Consider the following 15321-nt stretch of genomic DNA (forward strand, 5'->3'; position numbering starts at 1 on the left):
TCAGTACTGGAGTGGAAATTACTGCATGTATCCACTTTTCAAACTATGAGTTCACAGCATCAAATAATATGGGTGCAACCATTTCTAGGAGGAAAATACACCTTTTTTGACATGAAATATCAGTGCGCAGAGCTGTCACAAAGATAGCTCTCCAAGTGTGTCACATTAATCGCTATGTCATAAAAACTAATATTGAAGCGGCCTTCAGCTGTGTATCATTGTAAGAGAGGGGGTTGCATTTTGACAGACTTCACCAGTTTGTAGCTCAGCCTCTGACAGAAGATAGGCAAATACTGCTTGAATTGTATGGACACTTGTGGGTAATGAGTACTGTCCAGACAAATAGAACTTAGGCTGCGTTCTTGTGCAGACTTCATTGGGAACAAATTTCCTAGAATTTGTTTGAATATATTTCAACGTGGCTAGGTCCCTGCTAGGCAACCTGGTTATTCTAGTTCTGGCTTATTTTTTAAAAAACCTACATAAAAACTTTCTGCCAGTTCCGATGAGAGTTTTCAAACTTGCAAGAACATTTTTGCAGAAATTGGACAAAATTATGCACTAAATATATGATCAATGGAGACAGCCATGTGTCTATAACACCATATTAATTTTACAGGGGAAAAGAGAAACTTTGTTCTAGGGACAATTAAAAACTTGAAGCATCAGATGGGTTGTTTGCTTGTTTTTGATGAATCAAGGAATCTTCTGATCTCTGTGTATGGGTCTGTATGTATGCTTAGTTTCCCTAAGAGAAATAATAGTTTTGCACACAGATATTTTGTGCAAACTGCAGAAACCTCAACAAAAGAGCCTCTTTGTCTCATTCTCAGATTCTCTTACTAGAGGAAAGAGATTTTGTGGACCTCACTGATCTCTGGACGGGTTGCCTCAGCGCATGAAGATAGCCTTTCTTGTTAACAAGCATTAAGTACATGACATTTCTTCACATCCTCATTTCAGAGAGTGCCAGTGCAGGACTGTCTCCATCCATCTTCTGGCTGTGCTCACCATGCAGAAGGTAAGTCCTTTGCCTGCTAAGCCACCTGCGAGAAGACAATGAACTAGTAAACCAAGAAGGTAGTACAGTATTGTGCAGTCCCTCCCTAACAGTGGAAAGGGCTTTTCCTGCCTTGCAACCAGCTTGGAAACACAAGACATATTTGGCTCAAGAGAAAAAAAAAACACAGCAGACATTTGTGGTCTTATTTATAAGGCTGCAGTAACAGCAAAGATAGATATGAATGGGAGGTGAAATCCTTAGCAATGGAGAAGCTTGATGGGTTTTTTCCCCTTCCTATATTCAGATTCTGTTAAATCTCAAGTTCTTTTCATTCCAACACTTGCTGATTTTGACATTATGATTTTTTTAAAAAGTAGAACTCTTATCTACCCCAAGGAGTCCTCTACCGTTCTGTTGAGAGGTTTGCTTTAATTGTTTCGTGCTCTCATTGGAGCATAAAACCTTGTCACTATCAAACTCTGCCAGTGAAATATATGGTCAATGGAGACAGCCATGTATATATAACACCATGTTAATTTTACAGGGGAAAAGAGAAAGCCTTTCAGAAGCTAAACTGCTCCAGGTTCCAGGGTAATAAAATGGTCTTCTGAAGGACTGACTAGCACATGTTGGCTGGAAGCCCCAGAAAATACCACAAACAAAATATTTGTATAGCTTATAAAATACTCCAGTTGAATATTAAAAGCATCTGTTTCCCGTGTAATTAAAAAGCACTTGGAAGAGCACAAGGAAGCTGTATTAATAAACAAGGAAAAATGGCAAAGCTGTCTTCGAAAGTAATCATCTGAACAGCTCAAGTGATGCCTGGACTGGAGCATTACAGAAAAATGACTTCATCCAAAAACGCTTTCTGTCCAGTACAAATTTTGTGACAGAAGCCAAAGGAATTCACAGGATTGTCAGCACTGCAATATGAATTAATACTAGGCCATGGGCTCTTGTTATTTCAAGTTTATATGTGGAAGTAAGAATGTTTTGCATCCCATTGCCTCTGCATTTGATGTCACAGAACGTTCTACAGAACACAGACCACTTATTCTCCAGAGGAGATGCCACTTCTTTAGAGACAGAAATATCCAAACAACCTGGCCCCCTGAGGTTAAAGAAATAAGCAATTAACCATGTAACAGTCAGTTTCCTGAACTTTAATGGCACCTGGGTTGCCTCTTATTATCTCCTAGTAGATGCAGGCCTGGAAGATCTACAGCTGAATTTCACATGGGTTATCTCATTTGATGGCATCTAAACCACAGTTACCACTTTCACTGCCCCTTTTAAAACATTCCTAAGGGTTTTCACTCCATATGCAAACTAAGGGAGAATGTGGAAGCAAAGAGAGTTGAATTCAATGGTATACATGCTGGTCTTGCCCTTACTTCCTCTTCATGTGTTCATTTCTCTGAAGAAAAATTGGGCAAGGCTGTGGCCACAGGTTACAAACCATGTTGCAGATCAGTGCCAAACATATTTATTTATTTATTTATTTATTTATTTATTTATTTATTTATTTATTTATTTATTTATTTATTTATTTATTTATTTATTTATTTATTTATTTATTTATTTATTTATTTATTTATTTATTTGATTTCTACCCTGCCCCTCTTGACAACGTCTACTTGGGGAGGCTCACATACACTTTTATCATCTCACTTCAAGACGTAAGTGGGTATAACCACAGCAAAAATTGTGATAATCATATATGTGAGGCGGTCTACTATTTTGGAAGTCTCACAAATGACTGGTGGGTTTGTATCAAAATGCAAATTTCAAAACACAGTTTCTCCTGTGTGCCTTCTTGGGCCAGCTCCCTGACTCTTCTACCTTTTTGAATCATATGACTGCTTCCAAGTCTATTTCTTATTCCGAACCCCCATCTATATTCCATGTGGGCCCTCTGCCCCTCAGCTTCTGGGTTCTCTTTCCAATCCTTAGTTTGGCCAACAAAGCTGCTCTTCTCCCTACTGAGGAGTTTTGCAAAGTTTTAATCCTACTGACACAAAACATTTTCTCTTCTGTTTCAAGGATTGCATTACAGAGAGTCTCACAACTTTATGTGCTCTTCATATCAATCCACCACCTCTGACAAATGATGTCAGAGCTTGCATTACCACAAGTGCAACACTATATACATTCCAGCTGGTTGATCCAATGTTATCTTTAATGCCACTAAGGGGAGTACCGTTGTTAGAATGGCTGGCAAATTTCAAGAAACAGCATAAGTCAAAGAGTCTGCCAGGTGTTTGTGGAGAAGTGGGATAGGACTGGAGCTGTGAGAAAGCAGCCATGCAAGGGCAACATATTGTAATGAATTTTAGCTTATTGTCAAGGAGAGCTTTGTTAAAAAATTATAGTCTGGTTGCCAAAATAATTTGGTAAGGGTAGAAGAGGATTATTTGCTGTAACACCTCAGATAGCAAAATACTTGGGACTGTTGGTTGTTGTGGGTTTTTTGGGCTCTTTGGCCGTGTTCTGAAGGTTGTTCTTCTTAACATTTTGCCAGTCTCTGTGGCCAGCATTTGGGAATATCTCTGTGGCTGACAAGATCATCCAAGGCACTTTTAAGGTGGTGGCTTGTAGAGCTGTTACAAGGTGAGAAAGATGGGGTGTCAGATGAGGAGAAATTTGGATTTTGCCCTTACTAGACAGCTGAACTAAAACCGAGTCTTTTGAGGGCTCCAAGTAGGATCCAAACTGACAATGTGACAACTTTATTGGAAGGCCATTACTGTTGCTTTCTTCTTCCTCTTTACAACCTTGAATGGCTCTCCCCACAACAAGCAATAGAATATAGATCAGGGTATTTCCAGTTCAACTACCAGCTGACACTTACATCAGGAAAAAAAACCCTGAGAGCCCTTGAAACATAGTCCAAATGAAAATGAAACAAAGCACTAAATGAATGATGGCTACCTACAAATGTCTGTCTCCTAATAATCCAGCATCATTCATCTGTCACCTCCAGAAACATTTTATTTCCAAATAAGTTATGTATCCAGTGATTTGAGGCCCATTTTCTATTCTTTTTCATATTCTAGTTGAGTTGCTGAAGGATGAAAAAGACAATAGGACAAAAAGGGGGGGGGGAATCTCCACTCCAATGAAGTGGTTAATCCCTCTGTCTGACTCTTACTATGGTGCTTTGGCACATACTTGGTGTCACTTCTACCTCCCATGGTGTAGACAACTTCTGTGATAGCACTGAATCAAAATATTAAAAGTCTGTTTATGTAATGAAGATACTTGGACAGAATGAAAATCTGTATTACTGGAAGACGAAACATAGCAGTATCATAGAAATTCTGCCAACTTCATCTTCGATTTTAGACGCATCTTCCTCCAATGGAATAAGAAACAAAAGATACATGGCATTATGTGGTAAAAATGCTCAGAATGAAGCATTGTAAGTCCCATTGTGCCAGTTCTTTTATTCAATATGTAGTTTCTCTTGCTTGTCCTCACTTTCTTAAGGGGTGTTAGAATACAACCTGACTCTCTGCTTTAGCTAAAGCAAAACCTAACTTGTATGAACAGAGGCTATTGTTTTTTCCCCTTCTTTTGTATTTTTCAAGCAAAATGTAAAGCACTATTAGCGAGAAATCAAAGCCTACTCGACTTTATACTTTTCTCACTCTGAACAATAACATTGTACGGTTGTGCTTCAGCTACTGCTGCTGTTTTGACACTATCCCTGTCCTAAGCCTAGATCAATAGAGAGTGTCATTTTATAAATTTGAAAAGGAATGTTGAGTTTTGTCATCTTGGAAAGTCTTAAACTATTATTTTATAATACAGAGTGCCTGCAGGTGCCATTCTAAGAACTGGATCTTACTGTCGGAAATCCTGTTCATACCCATATTAAGCGACAGCCCTTCCCTGGAGAGCATAAGCACACAAGAAAGACAAAGAGTGGGAGAAAGGGAATAAAAGGAGAGAAATTCATGTTAACTGAAACCAAATTGTCAAAAAAAAAAAAAAAAAAAAAAAAAAACCTCCAGATAGCCATCTATTGTTTGTTTCCCAGATAATTCTGTCAGTTAAGTGCCCACGCATATAGGACAAATGGGATTTTTGCGTGAACTATAGCTTTATTAGAACAAGAGTTCTCATGTATACATTACCAAGAGTGTGTGTTTGCTAGCAACCCTGTGGCTCCTGCCACACAGCTCCTAGTAACATCTTCTACCCGCATAATTACAGCAGACTGGGCAAATGAATGACCACGTTAGTTTGTCTTCAGCGTCTGATGACTTCTAAACAGACACCAGCTATCGATGTCCTGCAGCAGTGGTCCCCAACCTTGGGCCTCCAGATGTTCTTGAACTACAACTCCCAGAAGCCTTCACCACCACCTCTGCTGGCCAGGAGTTCTGGGTGTTGAAGTCCAAGAACATCTGGAGGCCCGAGGCTGGGGACCACTGTCCTGCAGGACATGTTAGAAGTACTTCCAGTTCAGCCTGTTAGGCCTACCACACTCACAGTTTTCAGAACCAGGGGAGCAATCTTCTTAACTTGCAGCAATTAACCACTGAAAGTTATGCTGATCGTATTGTGCTAGTGGGCATAATGAATGGGATTTTCACCTATGTTTTGTAATAGTTGCTTAAATTTAAACCCTGTCTTCATTTGCAAGTGTGATTGCCTTCAGTGTGACACCAAGCAAGAAGAATACAGCAAGCTGGCAGAGAGGAAGGATGTAGTTGGTACCAAGGAAACGATTTCCGTAGGGATGGGAAAAGACAGAAACTGAGGATAAAGTTGCCACATTGCCTGTTTGGTTGCATTCTACTTAGGTTGATGCCCACTTAGCCCGTTAACTGGTCCAGGTTCCACACTTTTCTTTTTCTTTAAAAAAAAAAGGCAAATCTCTAGCTCTCATGCATTTATTTACTTTATTTCTACACTGCCTTTCTCTAGATATAGTGACCTGAGGCATCTCACAAATAATTAAAAAATGTGTGCAAATTAAAACACTGTTAACTTACGACGTCAGAGAAAAGTATTACAGTATTTAAAAGGAGTGCTGATTTAGTTGAAATCAAGCCTGAACAATCTCTGAATGCAAAAAAGACAAAGCTGAGGCTGTCCTACTGTGGGCATATCATGAGAAGACAGGATTGGAGCTCAGTGGTGACCTGGGTGGCTGTCACCACAGGAGAGGTCAAGGTGGTGGCAGAGGAGGGCTGTGCAGAGTCCATGGTGAGGGAGTACCTGGCAGATGCCCACAACACAATCTTCACCAAACTTGGATGGCTCATAGAGGAGAATCAGGGGAAGTTTTTTCTCTGTGATTTTGGTGTCTCTAGGTGCCTGGGGGGCACTATACTAGGGGGTCCCTTTTTGTGGGTGTGTAACTCAGACATCCAAAACCCAAACATCACCAAACCTGAAGGGCTTGTAGAGGAGCATCAGGGGAAGCTTCTCTGCTATTTTGGTGTCTCTAGGGTTTTAAAGGCAAAATGAATTGACAAATTGATTGTTTGATTCATCAAAAAAATCATTATTCATGGTTTGTCGACCTCGATGAAGCACAAATTGAAACAAATCACCATTTTTCTGATTCGCGCCCATCTCTAGTCTGCATCCCAGTAGTCAGAGAGCTACAACAGAAGACAGCTGTAACACCATTAAGCAACAAGGTAAAAAAGAAGTGGGGAAGAGAAAAAGGATTGGAACTGAAGAGATATGTCTAAAAGATTGGTTCCACCCTTCTTTCTTATAAGAATAAATTGTGCTGCTTTTTCCCCTGAATAAATTAACTTGCTGTATTGCTCAATGAAAGAAGGGAAGATCAAGAAAGAAAGAGAATGGGGTGACATTTCTGGTGATGTCAAGGAAAAGCAGGCTTCTGAATTGTCCTTGTAAAATGGAAACAAATAAAACTATGTCCATTGCTCTTGTAAAGCGACTCTCTTTTCTGTGGCTACCTTAGGAAATTGCTTTGCTAATTGGTGATACTGGGGCTTTCTTGTGGTAGAGAGAGGAGAAAAGGTGAGAACTTTAAAAGAACACTCAGTGTCGAGATACAACTAGGAGCTTTTTTCACATTTCTCTCTCAACAGAAATACTGTGATCCTATTGCCAATTTACACCCATGTAGGGTAAATCACTTGAAATCTGTGGAATCCGGATCAAGTGTGTGCCTAGGAATACAGCCAGCACCTTGTTTTATAAGCAGCAGACTTCTGTGATTTTCCCCCCTTACACAGGGGTAAACTGGCCATAACATTCTGGCCAACTTTTTTTTCTTAAAATAAATCTCCTTGCTGAGTTGATGGATGAGAATAAGATGAAATTCCAGGCAGGATGAAGGAAGACCAGGTTACCTGCATTTCCCTTTTAAGAAAGAATCTAAGAGGCCCATGTCCATTGCTCTTTTAAAGTCCCCAGTCACTCCCTTCTCTGAGGCTGCCTCTAGGGAGCACCTCTGCTCTTTGGGGTGATTGTGATTTTCTGCTGGCAAATGGGGAAAGGGGGATATGTAAAAGAGAACACTCAGTGCTGTAGACTACCACTGCCCTCATCAGGAAAAAAAACTGTTCTGCCTGCATCTCAGGGCCCCTTCAAACTCTGAGGCCTGGTACAGCTGCATGTTGTTATGACCTGGCATCAGCATATATGTTTCCCCATTCATAGGAGTGGCTTTTTACCTCCAGAGATCTAGAGAAACACAAAAACTAACACAGACATTGACAAAGACTGGATTGGAGTGCCTCCAGAAGGGCACATGGTGGGGTTGGCACAAATTTGTGTGCACTTCTTTGGGCACAGACCAGGGTGGAGGAGCCTGTTCACATCTCCATTTAGCACTATATTCTTTCTATGGTGCCACAATTTTCTCAGAAACCTAATCACAACACCAGTATTGGAGCTCAGCATTGTAATAGTGATTGTCCTACATGCCCAGGGTGCTTTATCTCACCACATCTTAGAACCATCTTGTCCAGGAGTCCATCGTTATTCATACTCCAGTTTTACTGAACAAATTCACATTGTCACTGCTGACTGCTTCAGGTGCATTATATCAGCACTTCCTTCTGTTAAACCACTCTGCTCTTCAATCTCACCTTGTCAGTTTAACTGAACTTAAACTGAAAGACTGGAAACCATCCACTTTGTCCAACAAATGATATTTACTCAAACCTGCCTTTTCACTTTGTCAGCCAAGCAAACGCTTACTTCAAATCGGTATGTTTCTACATTACTACTGCTGTGTGGAGGATTCTTCTGCTCATTGACATTTGTGCAGTTCAGCTGCTACAATCAGAAAGACAGGAGCATGCAAGTTTAAGGGGCATGAATTTTTTAAAAAGAGGGTGTAAGTTTATGGATTAGCAATATCAACCAAACAGCAGCAATAAATGAAGCAGGTCACTTTTCTGCTCAAGTAAATGTGACAAAATGGGGGAGAAAACCCAGATACATCATTCAATCACTACCATAAATGACACAAACAACATGAAATGCTAAAGGTGAGAACAGATCTTGGGATGTAGGGGGGAAATCATACAAACAGTCTTCTAAAGGTCTTCTGTCTGATCTCTGTCTGAAATGATATAAACATGAGAGTGAGAAACCAAATGATGCCAAGGCATTGGTGGCCCTGAATGTCAGATTCTGTGGCCATCACTTATTCTTCACCATCTTAGTTTGAGGGGTTTTTTTTTCTAATCAAACCAAGACACTATGGCTCAGGTGGGATGACCAAGTGGACCTCCTTAGCCCCTGTGGCATAGATGGCCTCTACTGTCAACTCAAAATGCCATATTTCAGTCTGAGGAGGAATTATTCTTTCAGGGCATGATGTTTTGTCCTGGGGGCTTCTCTAGGGAACTGTACCAGCCTTCTGCCTATCTAATACCATGTTGCAAATAGGTCATGCCAACCAACATCTACATTGCACAAGTCAAATTGGTGACCATTCTAGAAAAATTAGTCTGGCCATTCTTCTGCTGTGTCAATTGCCGTGCTGGAAGATAGCTGGTGGGTCTCTTTGATGCAGGTCACCATCTGACATGTTGTTGTCAGAATTAAGGAAAACCTGAATATTACAGCAAAATGGCCATAAATTCCTGAATGAGGCCAATAGTCCCTGTGACAAGGTCCCTTATCCTTCCAATGCCCTGGAAGTATGGGTTTCAAAAAGAACTTGCTTTTCCTTGGCCCTTTACACTGATATAGTCTGTAAAGTCTCTTTGTGACATGATATAGCAAATTGAAAATGTGAGAAGTGGGGGAGATATCTTCTGTTATCTCTTTCGACTCGTTTCTTGCAGTGTTGATCTGATGAGAAAATAGCAGAGTCTGACAGACAAAGAAATAGGTGGTTTGGGATAACATAAGAGATAGATTAACCCTATGTGGTTATCAGCTCAGTGTCAATAACAAAATGCGAATGGGCTCCAGCATTGTTTTCTTCGAAAATCCTAGCTTCACACCTGTCATACCTCAAGATAACTGTCCATCATGGAGTCAAAGTGGCGAGCAACTGTGTGGTCCTCTGATAAGGAACAGTGACACAATTTGTCTCTTTCTCCTCCCACAGATTTCAAGTAATGGGCTAACAGCAGGTTAAGACAGCACATGAGTAGATCTGAATGACTGTTCAGGCAACAAAAGCAAGCACAGCTGCAGAAACAGGCTGTAAAACACTTTGGTTGAGATGAATAGTGAGAGTAGCTTGTCAAATGAAAATTAAATCAATCCTAAAAGTACTCTTTGTAAAAGGGAATTATTTCCCCATACTTTGGAAGTTTCCTTAATAAAGTTATAGTTCAAAGCCAAGCCACAATCTTAGGCATCCTTTATTACCCACTCCCAGAGAAGGAATCCTAGGCATTCTTTATTACCCACTCTCCTAAAGGATGAAATAAATTAAAAGCTGGAAATTAGGCTGAAGACTATTTTTCAAAAGTCTACTATCTCTTCTTTGAACTAAACTGTACACTTTTTGTTTCAGAGCAGAAATGCTAACTAAGGCTGTCACCCTCCTACACTCATTATCTGGGAGGGAGCCCATCAAGGTCAGTTGGATTTGTATCTGACTGAACTTGCCCAGTGTGGGGTAGGGCAGCCATTCCCAACCTTGGGTAACTCAGATGTTGCTCCTGGATTGCAACTCCCTGAAGCCTTCACCACCAGCAGTGCTGGTTGGGATTTCTGGGAACTGGAGTCCAAAAATAACCAGGTGACCCAAGGTTGGCACCAACTGGTGTAGTGGATAAAGCAATGGACTGGGATGCAGGAGGCCTGGTTGTGAATCCCCACTCAGCCATGGAAACTCATTGGGGATGGGGCTGTGCGGAACTAGTAAGGCTACTCCTTAAATATCTCACATTGAAGGCCCTGTTAGAGGTGCTGTAAGTCAGTCACAAAAACTTGCATATAGGTAAGGACCATTGGCTGCTTTACAGTGGTAGCTGATAGTCATGACCTGCTATGGAAAATTACATGAGGTGACACAAATTACATCATGTGGCATCACCTGTAAGACATAGCACGCCCTGCTTTTTCCCTCAGAAGCATGCAGCATATTAATAGGGATAGAGGTGTCATGCTGTTTATTTTTAGGGATAAAGCTCTCACGCTTTCACTACCTGTGTGTGCCACCACACAAATGACAACCACCCCCTATTCCCTATACTAAATCTGGGGATGCCATTTAAACTTGTGAACAGGGACTCCTTTTCTTGGATTATCCCTGTCATTAAACTAGGCAAACAACCAGTGTTTCCTTTTACATTGCTGCTATACCACTGCCGAAGCTATGGGCTTATTGGTTCACAGGGAAAGATGAAGCTGTAAATTTAACTCAAACTTGTATTTTATAAATAAAACTGTGTCTGTTTTAGAATCTTTTCCCTCATAAATGTTTAACCCTGTCTCTAAAAACTTGAAATGCACTAAAAACACACACAAATATTTAGAGGTGGCACATAATTTGAGGTCCTAAACTGTAGTACACTGGCTTTATAGGGGGGGGGGGAACAGTACTGCTGACCCTTGAACATTAACCTTATTTATATACATAACATCTCCACAAGGCTCCCAGCTTTAACACATCCCAGATATTCTGACACAGTTCTCAGTTGATAAAAATGTATTGAAATGTGTTTTGCAATGTATAATATGAGACAAAATATGTTTAGAAGTGTGTATTTCGATCAAAAAAGTATTTTTTCATATTTAAATGGAGATTTGATGTGGGCTATTTAAAAAGTAGATTAGTGAAAAAATGGGATGGAATGGACTGTACAATCAGGTTTCTGATGTAGAATTAGTGTTGTGTCTTCTTTTTCAGGCAGGTTCCTCATTTTTAAAAAAGCTACAGAGCAGGCAATTGTTGCAGAGTTTTGAATGTTTGGTTAAATTCCTTTTACTGCACAGCTGAAATGCAGGGATTTATGGAGCAGAATTAGCTTTAAATTCCCCAGATTAGTCCACCCCTTTTGCTCATTAACTGGCACTTACAGGCTCAATAATTCATTCTGAGACGTTAGAGGTAAAAATAAAAAAAGGTTTCATTTACTTACAGTGAACAGATAACAGCAAGCTAAAAACATGACTGACTCCAACAACAGGTCTCAACAGACTCCCTGCTTCCAACAGACAACTGAGGGGAAAAGGACTCAGAGCAGAGAGGTGGAGCTCTCTTTGACTTCAGAGACAGGAGAGAATTATTGGTCAGTGCTGAATACATTGACAATCACCCCAGCTAAGAAAGCTCCTTCCCAGCCATACCTACTAGAGGCAGCATGTAAGGCTGAAATAACTTCAACAGCAATTACAATATGGTCTGTGGTAGAGGACTACTAAAATTCCCCACCCTTCATGTCCATAAACCAACCACAGTATATTCCACTCTAGGAACAGTTGCATTCTGCCTGTTTAATTTGTGTGCAATGCATGCTCTAGTTGCAGCTGACTTACAATGATTATAGTAGGTTTTCCAAGATATGTGAGATATTTAATGAGTGGTTTTGCCTTTGCTTCCCCCAGTGAGTTTCCATAGCCGAAGTGCACATTTGAAGCAAAGTCTCCTGAGTCTCAGTCGGTCACTCTATCCAATACAGTACACTGGCTCATTGTTTAATTTGACCAATGCTAACTTTCTTTGACTCATTATTTTTAAACACAAAGTCCTTAAAAAATAGAACATATGCAAATTTCTTTGTAAGTTGGATACTGAAAGGAATACTATTTACATGGATGTGAGGAATACCACTTTAATGGACGTGAATGAAAGTGAAATTTACAAGCCCAGCCATCTGTAGTCCTGAAATGCAACTCAAGAAACAGCACAGAAATATTTTTAAAAATAAAAAAAGTTTAAAGGACATGCACAGTGACAATAGTTCCAAAAAGTTGCAACAAGATCATTCACACATGCAGCAATGCAACATTTAAAAAGTAAAACAAAACTCTTGCCAGATAAATGATTCACTGATGGCCGTGTGTCATGTGACCACAAATGTAAATTAAAAAAATAAAGAGGGGAGGACTAGAAAATATTTCATTGGTGTGACCACAGCCTGAGTTACACAGGCCACCTGGTGACCGTTTCTCTACAATAGTAATAAAAATAATGATGGTTGTTGTAGCTTTTTCAGGCTGTTTGGCCATGTTCTTGAGGTTTTTCTTCCTAACATTTTGCCAGTCTCTGTGGCCAGCATCTTCAGAGGACAGGAGTTAGAACTCTCTTTGTGTTCTGGTGTAGTGTGTGGGATAGTTGGGTATTTGTAGCTATGGGATCAGTTTTTGTCCTTTTCAGGAGATTGGGTGATTATGGTGATAAGGGTATTTTTTGTTGTTATAAGGGGGGGGGAGATGATCTGTCACTGTGACTGATGAGTGGTGTTAGCTAGTCTTTTGTGGCTGGGTAGAGTTTGTTGACCTTTTTGCAGGCTGTATTTTTCAGTGCTGGGAGCCAGGCTTTGTTGAGTTTTTGACTTCTTTTTTGTTGAAGTTTTGCTGATGTTTGTGGATTTCAATGGCTTCCCTGTGTAGTCTAACATAATGATTGCTGGTTTTGTCCAGTACTTCTGTGTTTTGAAATAGGATTTCTTGTCCAACTTGTTTCTGAGCATGTTCAGCTACTGACAATTTTTCCAGTTGTTTTAGTCTGCAGTGTCTTTCATGTTCTTTGATTCTGGCGTGGATGCTGTGTTTTGTGGTCCCAATATATACCTGGCCACAACTGCAAGGTATCCGGTATGCTCCTGCAGTGGTGAGGGGGGTCTCTTTTGTCCTTTACTGGCCATAACATTTGTTGTATTTTTGTGGTGGGCCTGAATACTGTTTGTAGGTTGTGTTTTTTCAAAAGTTTCCCCATGCGGTCCGTGCCCCCTTTGATGTATGGCAGAAATACTTTATTTGTGGGTGGTAGTTTTTCAATACAAATTTTCAATACAAAACATTGCTCATTCTCCTTTGGACTAATCTACAGAAAGATTAATCAGCAATTCCTTCAGCTTAATCTGCATACTTGAGGGAAAGGTGTAGATTTTAATGTCTGCCTGCTCTCTTGAAGTCGACTGAATCTATGCTGCATCACCTTAGCTCTCCTCATATTTCCAGCAGGGCTAACTTTCTCCTATAGCACTATGAATAAAAATAGCTTTAAACACTACTTGTTAACTGTTTTGTTACAGCCCATGCAATTCCTTAGGGAAAGCTATTCTATTAAGTAAGGAATGAACCTTACTAAGAAACGAGAGCTTGATCGGTGCCGTGACATATGAAACAAAAGACAAATATGATCAGATCCCCAAAGAAATGTCACTGACTCACATGAGTGGTTGTGACATCTGTGTGACAAATTACAAAGACAATGTATCATAAGCATTGCTCAGCTTAACACACATCTAAGAAGATTTCTCCTCATTCTAGCAAACTGAGCAATAATCGGTTCTCCTTAAGTAGGACTGGATTCTTCTATCATTCTAAATTTCTGAGCAGAGTCTAACAACCATATTTCATTCCTTTCAAATTTTCCATAGTAAAACTGCTTTCCCTATCATTGTTTCGTTAAGTTGGAACTGAAGGATGATCAATGCTGCATCTTCTTCAGAAGTTGTCAGACTTTAATACTTTGTACTGTAATAACCTTGCTTTAAATTGGTGCCCCAGTTTTATCTTGGCCTATGGATCAGATGGGATCTAAGCAGTGCATCTAAGCAGCATCAGGTTGGGACAGGCTGTGCTAATGTGACCCTTTACCAGTAGGCTCATGATATGCAGAAGAAAATGAAAGTCAGTAAATCTTTTCCATGTCACCGAAACTACCAACATGAATTTGACCCAACTCTGGGAGGCAGTGGAAGCTCTGGTCCATGGGGTCACTAAGAGTCGGACATGACTTAACGACTAAACAACAAAAAATCTTTTCCAAGTACAAAGTTTATCAGATCAGAAAGACAACCCTAACAGTTGATTTGTTCATTTCAAAATGTTTTCATACCCACTGTTTGATGAAACCTGGTTTTAAATAACATATAGCAGAAAGGAGAACTTTCCCCCCTAGAGAAGGCCATAGAAGTGCAATGAAGAAATTAACAGCAGCCACCTGCCTGGAGCCTCCATGGAGGATAACATTCAGCTAGGGTGAATAGACTCTTTCAAGTCTTGTCCAGATTAGTCTCATGAGAAGCCCCTTAATCTTATGAAGTTGTGGAGATTCTTTCTAATGGTAGCAGTAATGCACAGTGGGTAGCACAGTGAGGCACAGCAGAGTCAAGGGGGGGGGAGTGGCAGTTAGTGGCAGTCCTTTTGCTGAATGGAACTTATTTGTGAATATGCAGAAGAACCTTGGTCATGGAAGTAAATAATGACAAATACAGTGGTACCTTGCAAGATGATTACCCCTCAAAACGACGAATCTGCATGACGACAACATTTTGTGAACGCCATTTTGCTTCGCAAAACAGTGGCTTCTATGGTGGAATTTCGCTGGATGACTATTTGGTCTGTGCTTCGCGGACCGTTTATTCGCAAGACGACAATTTAAAACAGCTGATCAGCGGCTTGATCTTCACAAAATGGGTGTTTTGGGGTCCATTTTTCCACAAGACAATGACTTAAAACAGCTGATCGGTGCTCGCAGAATGGCTGCCCTATGGGCAATCTTCGCAAAACGACGAGGTATTTCCCCCACTGGAACGGATTAAACGGGTTTCGATGTATTCCAATGGGAAAATGGTTTTCGCATGGTGATGATTTCGCTAAACAACAATTGTCATGGAATGGATTATCATCGTCATGCAGGGCATCACTGTAATAACAAAATGTTATTGCTTTGA

General features: G+C 40.4%; 1 protein-coding gene across 1 annotated transcript in view; it reads left to right on the top strand.

The window, feature by feature from the left end:
- LOC140704941 (uncharacterized) overlaps positions 1–9712 on the top strand; it is a 54977-nt gene extending 45265 nt beyond the window's left edge. The window contains exons 4-5 of the mRNA XM_078386371.1: positions 834–1021; positions 1548–9712. The gene's annotated coding sequence lies outside the window, so the exon portion shown is untranslated. The remainder of the gene's footprint in view (positions 1–833; positions 1022–1547) is intronic.
- The last annotated feature ends 5609 nt before the right edge of the window (positions 9713–15321 follow it).

Source organism: Pogona vitticeps, chromosome 2 (genome assembly GCF_051106095.1).
Source record: "Pogona vitticeps strain Pit_001003342236 chromosome 2, PviZW2.1, whole genome shotgun sequence".
Lineage (NCBI taxonomy): Eukaryota > Metazoa > Chordata > Lepidosauria > Squamata > Agamidae > Pogona > Pogona vitticeps.